Source organism: Dermacentor variabilis, chromosome 3 (genome assembly GCF_050947875.1).
Source record: "Dermacentor variabilis isolate Ectoservices chromosome 3, ASM5094787v1, whole genome shotgun sequence".
Lineage (NCBI taxonomy): Eukaryota > Metazoa > Arthropoda > Arachnida > Ixodida > Ixodidae > Dermacentor > Dermacentor variabilis.
Genome location: NC_134570.1, coordinates 58,232,126 through 58,240,783, shown reverse-complemented (window position 1 = coordinate 58,240,783; position 8,658 = coordinate 58,232,126). Strand labels below are relative to the sequence as shown.

Genomic DNA, 8,658 nt, shown 5'->3' with positions numbered 1-8,658 from the left:
TTGAGCAAAGGCTGGCAATTTTAAAGGTTTTCTTCAAGACACCGAGTTCATTCCTTGGGCCGCCGTCACCCCGGGCACCTCGTCGACCGCCGGTGTTAAACGCGTCACTGTTTAGCACGAGCTTTCTTTGCCTTATCGTACAGCTCGGGTTTAACGGGCTGCTTGGCCTCCTCCAAAATTGCTATCAGTTCTGCGGCATACAGCTGCTGGGTCGGAATGATGAACGTGTGAACCAGGCCTGGTTCACCTGAACGCGCGACGTGGCTCGACCTGCGCGCGTAGAGCTCCGAGCAGTCCGGGCAGTCGTAGTTCACCACCAGACGCACGTTCTCGAGGAGCAAGTCCTGCGCGACCTTGTCCGTCGTCACGAGCACGCTTGACGCACCAGTCCGGAACATGGAAACGATCCAGTCGCGCTCTTTTTTCGTCTTCATGCCGTGAAGGCCGATGGCGGACCAGCCACGGAGTCGCAGTTGCCACGCAAGCTCGTCTGCCTTCCTCTTCGTGTCGGCGAAGACAACGGCTTTGTTTGACTTCTCCTTGAGCACGTCGTCCAAGAGCTGGGCCAGCCTCGCTTCCTTCTCTGCCTCTTGGCACACGTCGGCGGTCATTTCCACGCTGTTTTCAGCGGGCAGCTGTGTCATTCCGAACTCGATTTCGATGTAGTCGTAGAGCAGATCGTCGACAAAGGGCCTGAGCTCGTTTTGCCAGGATGTGACCCACATTATCGTCTGGTGGTCCGGCCGGCAGAGCTCGGCAATCTTGAGGACATGGCGATTGAAACCAATTGCCAGCATGCGGTCTACCTCGTCCAACACGAGGTACGTGCAACGGTGCAGATTCAGCTTGCCTTCTTCGAGGAAGTCGATGAGGCGTCGAGGCGTGGCCACGCAGATGTGGCAGCCCTTCTTCAGCTCCTCGTACTGACCTTCCTTGGGCTCACCGCTCGAGGCGCAGACGCTGCGCAATGCGGCGTGTTCACCGAATTCTAAGGCTACGTTTTGAATCTGCTTGGCCAGCACTCGTGTCGGAGCCAGCACGACAGCGATGGGCCCATCTCCCTGTTGCAGGGGCGGCTGCCGACTGACGTGGATGACTGCCGGCAGGAGGTAGGCGAGCGTCTTGTGTGATCCCGTTTCCGCGATGCCCAGAAAGTTCCTGCACGTGAGGGCGATGGGCCAGCAGTGTGCCTCGATGCACGTGGGCGAAGCGTGGTCACGTGAGGCCTCGATGCTCTTGACAATGAAGTCCGGGAAGTTGGACTCTTCCAGAGCAAGGATGGGCTTCGGGACGTTGTTACCTTTCACCGATATACCGTTGACATTTCTGTAGGCGTTCACTTTGGCCATCGACCGGCTTGTCGTGGCCGGGTGTTCCTCGTACAGGTTCTTCTCCAACGGCTGCAGCCTGATCTTTGTCCAGTCGGGCTTGCGTAAAAACCACCCAACCTGGCTGTTCCGGTAGTTATTGGCTGAATTACGCACACTATACAACTTATTGTAGAGAAAGTCTCCTTGGGGTCTCGCTAGACGCGGTGGTGGTGGCCAGAACCACATCATTTCGTTCACCGCCTTCAACAGGATGTCTTCGATGATTTCGGCGTCGGCGGCGTACGGGCCCGGCGGTCGTCGTTGGAGCGTTGGTGTTGATGATGATGACGTCATAGTCTGCGGCGCATACCCACTGAGTGGTAACAATAGACCAAGAATTTACATCTACATCTAAATCTTGAAAAACAAATATAATGAGGTCGGAAAAGCAAAAGACGTTATCGGAACAGACTTTAATTGCTCGATAAAAGAGATAAAGGAAGAAAATTCACAGCAGAGCCCATTTAACGCTGAATGTTTCTGTTAAAGGGACCGAGAACCGCCCGCCCTTCTCATGCCGTGGGATGCTGGTTGAAATGAAAACGTCGTGATTTACATGAATAAAATCTAGCATGATGTTCGCTAGTAAGTAAAAATCAGTGGATGAGCTAAACCGTCGCAGCAAACACTTCATTTCTTGAGAATGAGATCAAACGTCCTACGTGATATGCTTAATACGCATGTTGGCAACAAAGCTGAAAGATCTGTGGCCAACGGAGCGTGCGTGGAAATAGGAAGCGCGAGCTACAGATACAGCCAAGAAATGTATTACAGCGCACACACATGGTATCCGAAAGCTAAAAGCAACATCTCATCGTCGAAAAGGGGCGTCTGAAGGTTACTATGAGTGCGCTACCATCACCGAATTCCTATGACAAGATACCCACGCCGTGCACGCATACGCACTGCTATTCCATCCCGCGACCTCGTACTCAGCAGCCCTACACCATAGCCACTGAGCAACCACGGCGGGTGTCCCCAGTTTCGTTGCACCACATCTCGTACCAAGAGATGCCCGCTTGCTTGAAATTTGCGATGCAGTAAAAGCCTTGGAGTTCTTCAGCAAGAGCAGCAAACTCAAAACGGCTCAAGTACTTCATTTTTCTGGAGGCAGCTACAGAAGTTTGAAGCTCTTCTCATTGCTTTCAGAAAATCGCCGAGCCAAAGAAGCAGTGATCGGGAGTACAAGTGCGGCACATATGTTACCAGATGGTAGAATTCCTCCGGTGAATGAATCCCGTAGATGTTTCGGTCGGTCTGACGAGAGACTTGACTTGGTAGAGATATTGTTACGTGTGGAAAGACACAAACAACAGAAACTATTTACACGGCATTTACACTGGAGGCAGTGTAAATACCTCTACCCCCCCCCCCCCCCCATCCTTTCGTAATGCGGCCGCCGTGCCCGGGATTTGATCCCGCGACCTCGTGCTTTGGAGCCCAACAGCATAGCCACTAAGCAACCGCGGCGGGTGCAGGTCTCCGTCGCTGCACGGGAAATAATGTTTAATTACCCATTTTGTTTCGGCATTGCTTCGAAAACGTTGGTTGTTTTCCCGCGTCTCATAATTGTCAACAATTTGTATAGCAGACGGGAGAAAATAGTCAGACTTTAGGATTTAATGGTTGCAAAATAGTCGCTACAGAGGTTTGCTGTGAAAGTAATTCCGATCTTGTAATAATGATACCTGTATAAATGTCTACTACATATGGCGTCAATGTTAATACAGATCATAAACATTACAATTAAAATCAATAGACTGAAGTTTATATACAGTTATATAATTTTCACTTCGCATAGTCTAGTAAACAGGCTGCTGCCTCTTGCACCAGTTAAGCAAAGGCAGGCAACTTTAAAAGCTTTCTTCACGACACCGAGTTCCTTCCTTGGGCCGCCGTCACCCCGGGCACCTCCCCGAGCGCCGGTGTCAAACGCGTCGTCGTTTAGAACGAGCTTTCTTTGCCGTATTGTACAGCTCCGGTTTAACGGGCTGCTTGGCATCCTCCAGAATTGCTATCAGTTTTGTGGCATACAGCTGCTGGGTCGGAGTGACGAACGTGTGAACCAGGCCTGGTTCGCCTGAACGCGCGACGTGGCTCGACCTGCGCGTGTAGACCTCCGAGCAGTCCGGGCAGTCGTAGTTCACCACCAGACGCACGTTCTCGAGGAGCAAGTCCTGCGCGACCTTGTCCGTCGTCACGAGCACGCTTGACGTACGAGTCCGGAACATGGAAACGATCTAGTCGCGCTCCTCTTTCGTCTTCATGCCGTGAAGGCCGATGGCAGACCAGCCCCGGAGTCGCAGCTTCCACGCAATCTCGTCGACTTTCCTCTTCGTGTCGGTGAACACAACTGCTTTCATTGACTTCTCTTTGAGGACGTCGTCTAAGAGCTCGGCTAGCTCCGTTTCCTTCTCTTCCTCCTGGCATACGTCGACGGTCATCTCCACGCTATCTTCAGCGGGTAGCTGCGCCGTCCTGAACTCGATTTCGATGCGGTCGTAGAGCAGGCCCTCGACAAAGGGCTTGAGCTCTTTGCGCCAGGATGTGATCCACATTATCGTCTGGTGGTCCGGCCGGCAGAGCTCGGCAACCTTGAGGACATGCGGCTTGAAACCCATTTTCAGCATACGGTCTACATCTTCCAGCACGAGGTACGTGCAGCGGTGCAGATTCAGCTTGCCTTCTTCGAGGAAGTCGATGAGGCGTCGAGGCGTGGCCACGAAGATGTGGCATCCCTTCTTCAGCTCCTCGTACTGACTTTCCTTGGGCTCCCCGCTCGAGGCGCACACGCTTAGCAATGCGGTAAACTCACACAATTCTAAGGCTACGTTATGAATCTGCTTGGCCAGCTCTCGTGTCGGAACCAACATGACGGCGATGGGTCCGTCTCCCTGTTGCAGGGGCGGCTGCCGACTGACATGGATTACTGCGGGCACGAGGTAGACAAGCGACTTGTGTGATCCCGTCTCCGTGATGCCCAGAAAGTTCCTGCACGTGAGTGCGATGGGCCAGCAGTGTGCCTCGATGCACGTGGGCGAAGCGTGGTCACGTGACGCCTCGATGCTCTTGACGATGAAGTCCGGGAAGTTGGACTCTTCCAGAGCAAGGATGGGCTTCGGGACGTTGTTCCCTTTCACCGATATGCCGTTGACGTTTCTGTAGGCATTCAGTTTGGCCATCGACCGGCTTGTCGTGGCCGGGTGTTCCTCGTACAGGTTCTTCTCGAGTGGCTGCAACTGGATCTTTTTCCAGTCAGGCTTACGAAGGAACCATCCAACCTGGCTGTTCCGGTGGGCATTGCCTCCATACCGCGCTTCACGAATCTTATTGTCGCGGAAGTCGCCAACGGCTCTTCTTACATGCAGAGGTGGATTCCTGAACCACATAATTTCGTTCCTCGCCTTCAACGGGATGTTTTCCTCGCTTTGGTCACACGAGACTTTGTCACTCCTGGCGTCGGCGGCGTTAGGGCTCGGCGGTCGTTGTTGGAGTGTTGTTGTTGATGATGATGACGTCACAGACGGTGGCGCATACCCGCTAAGTGGTCAACAATCGGCCAAGAATGTACGTCTGCATCTAATTGTTGAAAAGTAAAAAGCAAAGATCGCAAAAGCAAAATACTTTATTGGAACAGACTTTAAATGCTTGAGAAAAGAAAGAAAGAAATATTACGGCAGAGCCCATTTCCCGATGCATGTCGGCGTTAAAGGGACCTGTGTCTCGCGTTTAAGTTTAATGGGAATCTCTACCAAGAAGGGTAAAGGAAAATAAGACGAGTTCTTGATCAGCTGCTATTCCTGCTTCGCTTTGGTTTTTCAATTAAATTTGTGCGTACCAACGCCTCCGTGGCGGGTGCAGTATCAAAAGCAATGACGGATGTTCCGCCCCATAGAGTTCCATATTAGTATACCTAGAGGTAAATCTGGCGCTGCGATCGTTCAACCATCATGGGAATGATGGGAAGTACAGGCTTCGGATTGGCATTCTGTTGACTGGCGACCAAGTCTACAAGTATTTTTTGGCAGTTTTGGTTTCGCTACCAGCGCAATTGCTATAACCTGCAGTGGGAAAGTGCAACGCAAAGCTCTCTGCCTTTGTTATGTTGTTCGAAGTGGTGATAGCGCGCTGGGCCAGCGACTGGGCGATGTTTGTGTCGCGGTGTGGTGTCGAAGCCCTGACGAGAAAGCGTCGGCATTGTAAACGTTGAAAGATAATGTTTTGAGCGTTTGGACCTTGGTTTGTTAAGTGTGTTAGGTTGGCGCTGTAGCGTTACGTGCTTTATGAAACTTCAGAATAAGAAAAAGAAGGCACTACTAATACAAGACAGTTGTACTTCTAGTGGCTTGACAATCAAATTTTATTTAGGGCTTCGTTATGCATTGTTCGTTTATGTGCTCATTGAAATGCGTGGTTTAGGACTTTGAGAACAGAAACTTACTTGTGGTAGGAAAGGTTGTTGCTTCCTGGCTGTAGTCTAGTGTCGCAAAATTGTTACGTGCAAAGCCACGCCTTAACGCTTCGGAAGCGGTACGTCAATATAAAATATGATGAAGCATACTCGTAGGAGGCCACTAGCGTCCTAGCTAGCACTGCAGCAGATGTGCTTAAAAGTACTTGAAGACGTTCAGCAATCATGAAAGCCGGCGCAGCCTTTCGAAAGAGCGAGAAAGTTCGCAAGTGCGTTTCGTCTGCGAGAAAAGTCTCGCGTTTGCAGCGAGCAGGCGTCGTAGCAGATGACACTTGTAGCATTCCGCTCATGGGCGCAACACTTTCTCACAATGAAATGGAATGGAATGGAAAACTTTATTGACTCTTTTAAGGTTTTAGCGGGTCGAGGCCGAAGTCTTCATTCTTGAAGCTTGGGTCCTCTTCAGCCATGGATGGGCCCCTAGTCCAGGGCTCCACTGAGCCGGGCCGCCTCGCACGCGTGCGCTATTAGAGCTCTTTGAGCCTCTAGCTCGCGGCTTGTGAGCTAGCTCTCCCATTGCTCCGCACTTGGTGTTTTGTGTTTGTTTAATGCCTGGTTTCTTGTACACTCCCATGTAATGTGGTATAATCTTGGTTTAGCTCCACACCACGGACAGGTTGCGCTATACTGCGTGGGGAACATCCTACTTAGTATGTGTAAGTTTGGGAAGGAGCCCGTTTGCAGTCTCCGCCATCCTGCGGCCTCCTCCTTTGTTAATGCTTTATGTGGTGGGGGATATTGATATCTTAGCCCCTTATAGAGGTTTAATAGCTCTGAATAGCTGTTCCCGCAGTTGATCTGTGGCCCCTCTGGGGCGGTTGACGTTCCTGCTCGGCTGGTCATCCCTCGAGCTAGGGTGTCTGCCCCTTCGTTGCCCCTGATTCCTGCGTTGCTTGGTATCCAGATAATGTTATGTGTGGGTTGTCCCTCAGCGATTGGAACTCTGCTGAGGATCTTGAGCGCCGTGTTACTAATTCTGCCTCTTATATAGCTCCAGCACGCCTCTTGTGAATCTGTTAGAATATTGAGTGATATTCCTGTTCTATAACCTTCTTCCGCTGCCAGTGCGACAGCAATTTCCTCTGCCTCGGTTATGTTAGCCACCTCGGCCGTGAGTCTTGTGATTAATTCTCCTTGATTATTTACTACTACCGCTGCCGCGTTGTTTTTGTGTGCTTGTGAGTATAGGGACGCATCGGTATAGACTGTATTGTCCCGATGTCCCATCGTCTTTTCGTAAAACTCTGCCCTAGCCTGTCTCCTATTCGCATGGAGGTTTGGGTCCATGTTGCGAGGATACAAACTTTTTATTTCCGTAAATACTTGACGAGTATATTTATATAAGTACAGGCACGGTTGTTATTGCTGTTGCAAAAATAAATAAATAATTATTCTCTGGCGTTAAATCGGGAACAGAAGCGCACAAGAATGCACACCCTGGTGTGTCCAGGTGATAACCATAGTAAACCATGCTTCCATCTCGAAGTCATACAAAGTTTATGTAGCGTGTTGTAGATTATATAACATACTGCATAAATAATATTAGATTTTACGCGATAATATTTGAGTATAGCTTCGTTTACTGCGCCGCAACCAAACGCCGCTAGTCTAAAGATCGAAGTCAATCCGAAGCCTGTGCTTCCCATCATTCCCATGTAGGTTGAGGCAACGCTCATGAGAGTCCCCGTAGACACTAGCGCCACATTTCCCTCTAGGGTATTTATTTAGAAACTCTATGTTCCGCCACTTCTGCCGCCATGGTTGAGTGCTGGCCTCCAAGATGCAAGTCGGTCTGCTGCGCCCGACCATCTGAATGTGGCACTGCCAAGGTCACCAAGCTGCTCTGACGAGCACGACATGAAATCCGACGGTGGGTATACCGAGGCCACAAACCGCCAGTTGATGAGGAACCTTCGTAGGACTTCAAGCGTGAGTGAGCTTGACTACAATAAGCCGCCCTCATAGCAAACGTATGCAATAGCCTAAATCCCCGCCGCTGCCTCAGGCAACCTCAATTCCCTCAGTAGGCAAACTCTAACTGCCTGTCTCGGGAGGCTGGCTCCAGGGCAAATCAGAGAGATTCTTATTATTCCCAGAGGAAACACATTGTTGTTGTGTCCACGCGAACCATCCTCGACACTGAAAGCTGTTACTCAGCTATGAAATATACTTTTCCACTCATTCATCGTACATGGAGGCAGCACCACCACCGGCGTGATCGACGATGTGGATAAATATATTGATAATGCAATCTGCCAATGTTGATCTCATCAACTGTCCATGTCACAGACATACAGCGTTTTGGACGGTCGATCAGCTTAAAGGTCATTTTTGAGGGAAACAAGTTACCAATACACGTGAAAGTGGTATATGCGAGACATCCTGTCCGTCCATACTTCCTTAGGCCATTACAGTGCCGTAAATGTCAAAATCGGGCACGTACTGCTGTGTGTGCGAACAAGGCGACATGTCCCCGCTGTGGTGGTGATTTATTATGAGTCTACATATGATGGGTCTCACTTGAAGTTCCTTAACTGCGATGCGCCGCATGAGGCAACGTCAAGGGATTGTCCAAATCAAAGGTTGAAACGCAAACTGAGCGGTGACAACATAGCGCACGTAAAGCTACGAGCCGTCCGCCCACCTAGGCTGCGCCACCAAAGCAGATCGCTTTCAAGCTAAAGCCCGCGCGACAATGCGCGGCCGCAGTACAACACCGCCCCGCCCTCCCCTCCCCCGGTACCATGCGTGCGACGGAATACGGTGCGCTTCCTCCGCTTGCGCACGCGAGATTGAGCCGCCGTCGCCGGCTCACCG

At 51.0% G+C, this 8,658-nt stretch overlaps 2 pseudogenes; both read right to left on the bottom strand.

Moving 5' to 3' along the window:
* LOC142573969 (putative ATP-dependent RNA helicase DDX5 pseudogene) lies at nt 1-1,413 on the bottom strand (annotated as a pseudogene).
* Nucleotides 1,414-3,610: 2,197 nt separating this feature from the next.
* On the bottom strand, nt 3,611-4,759 carry LOC142574533 (putative ATP-dependent RNA helicase DDX5 pseudogene; annotated as a pseudogene).
* Between the last annotated feature and the right edge of the window lie 3,899 nt (nt 4,760-8,658).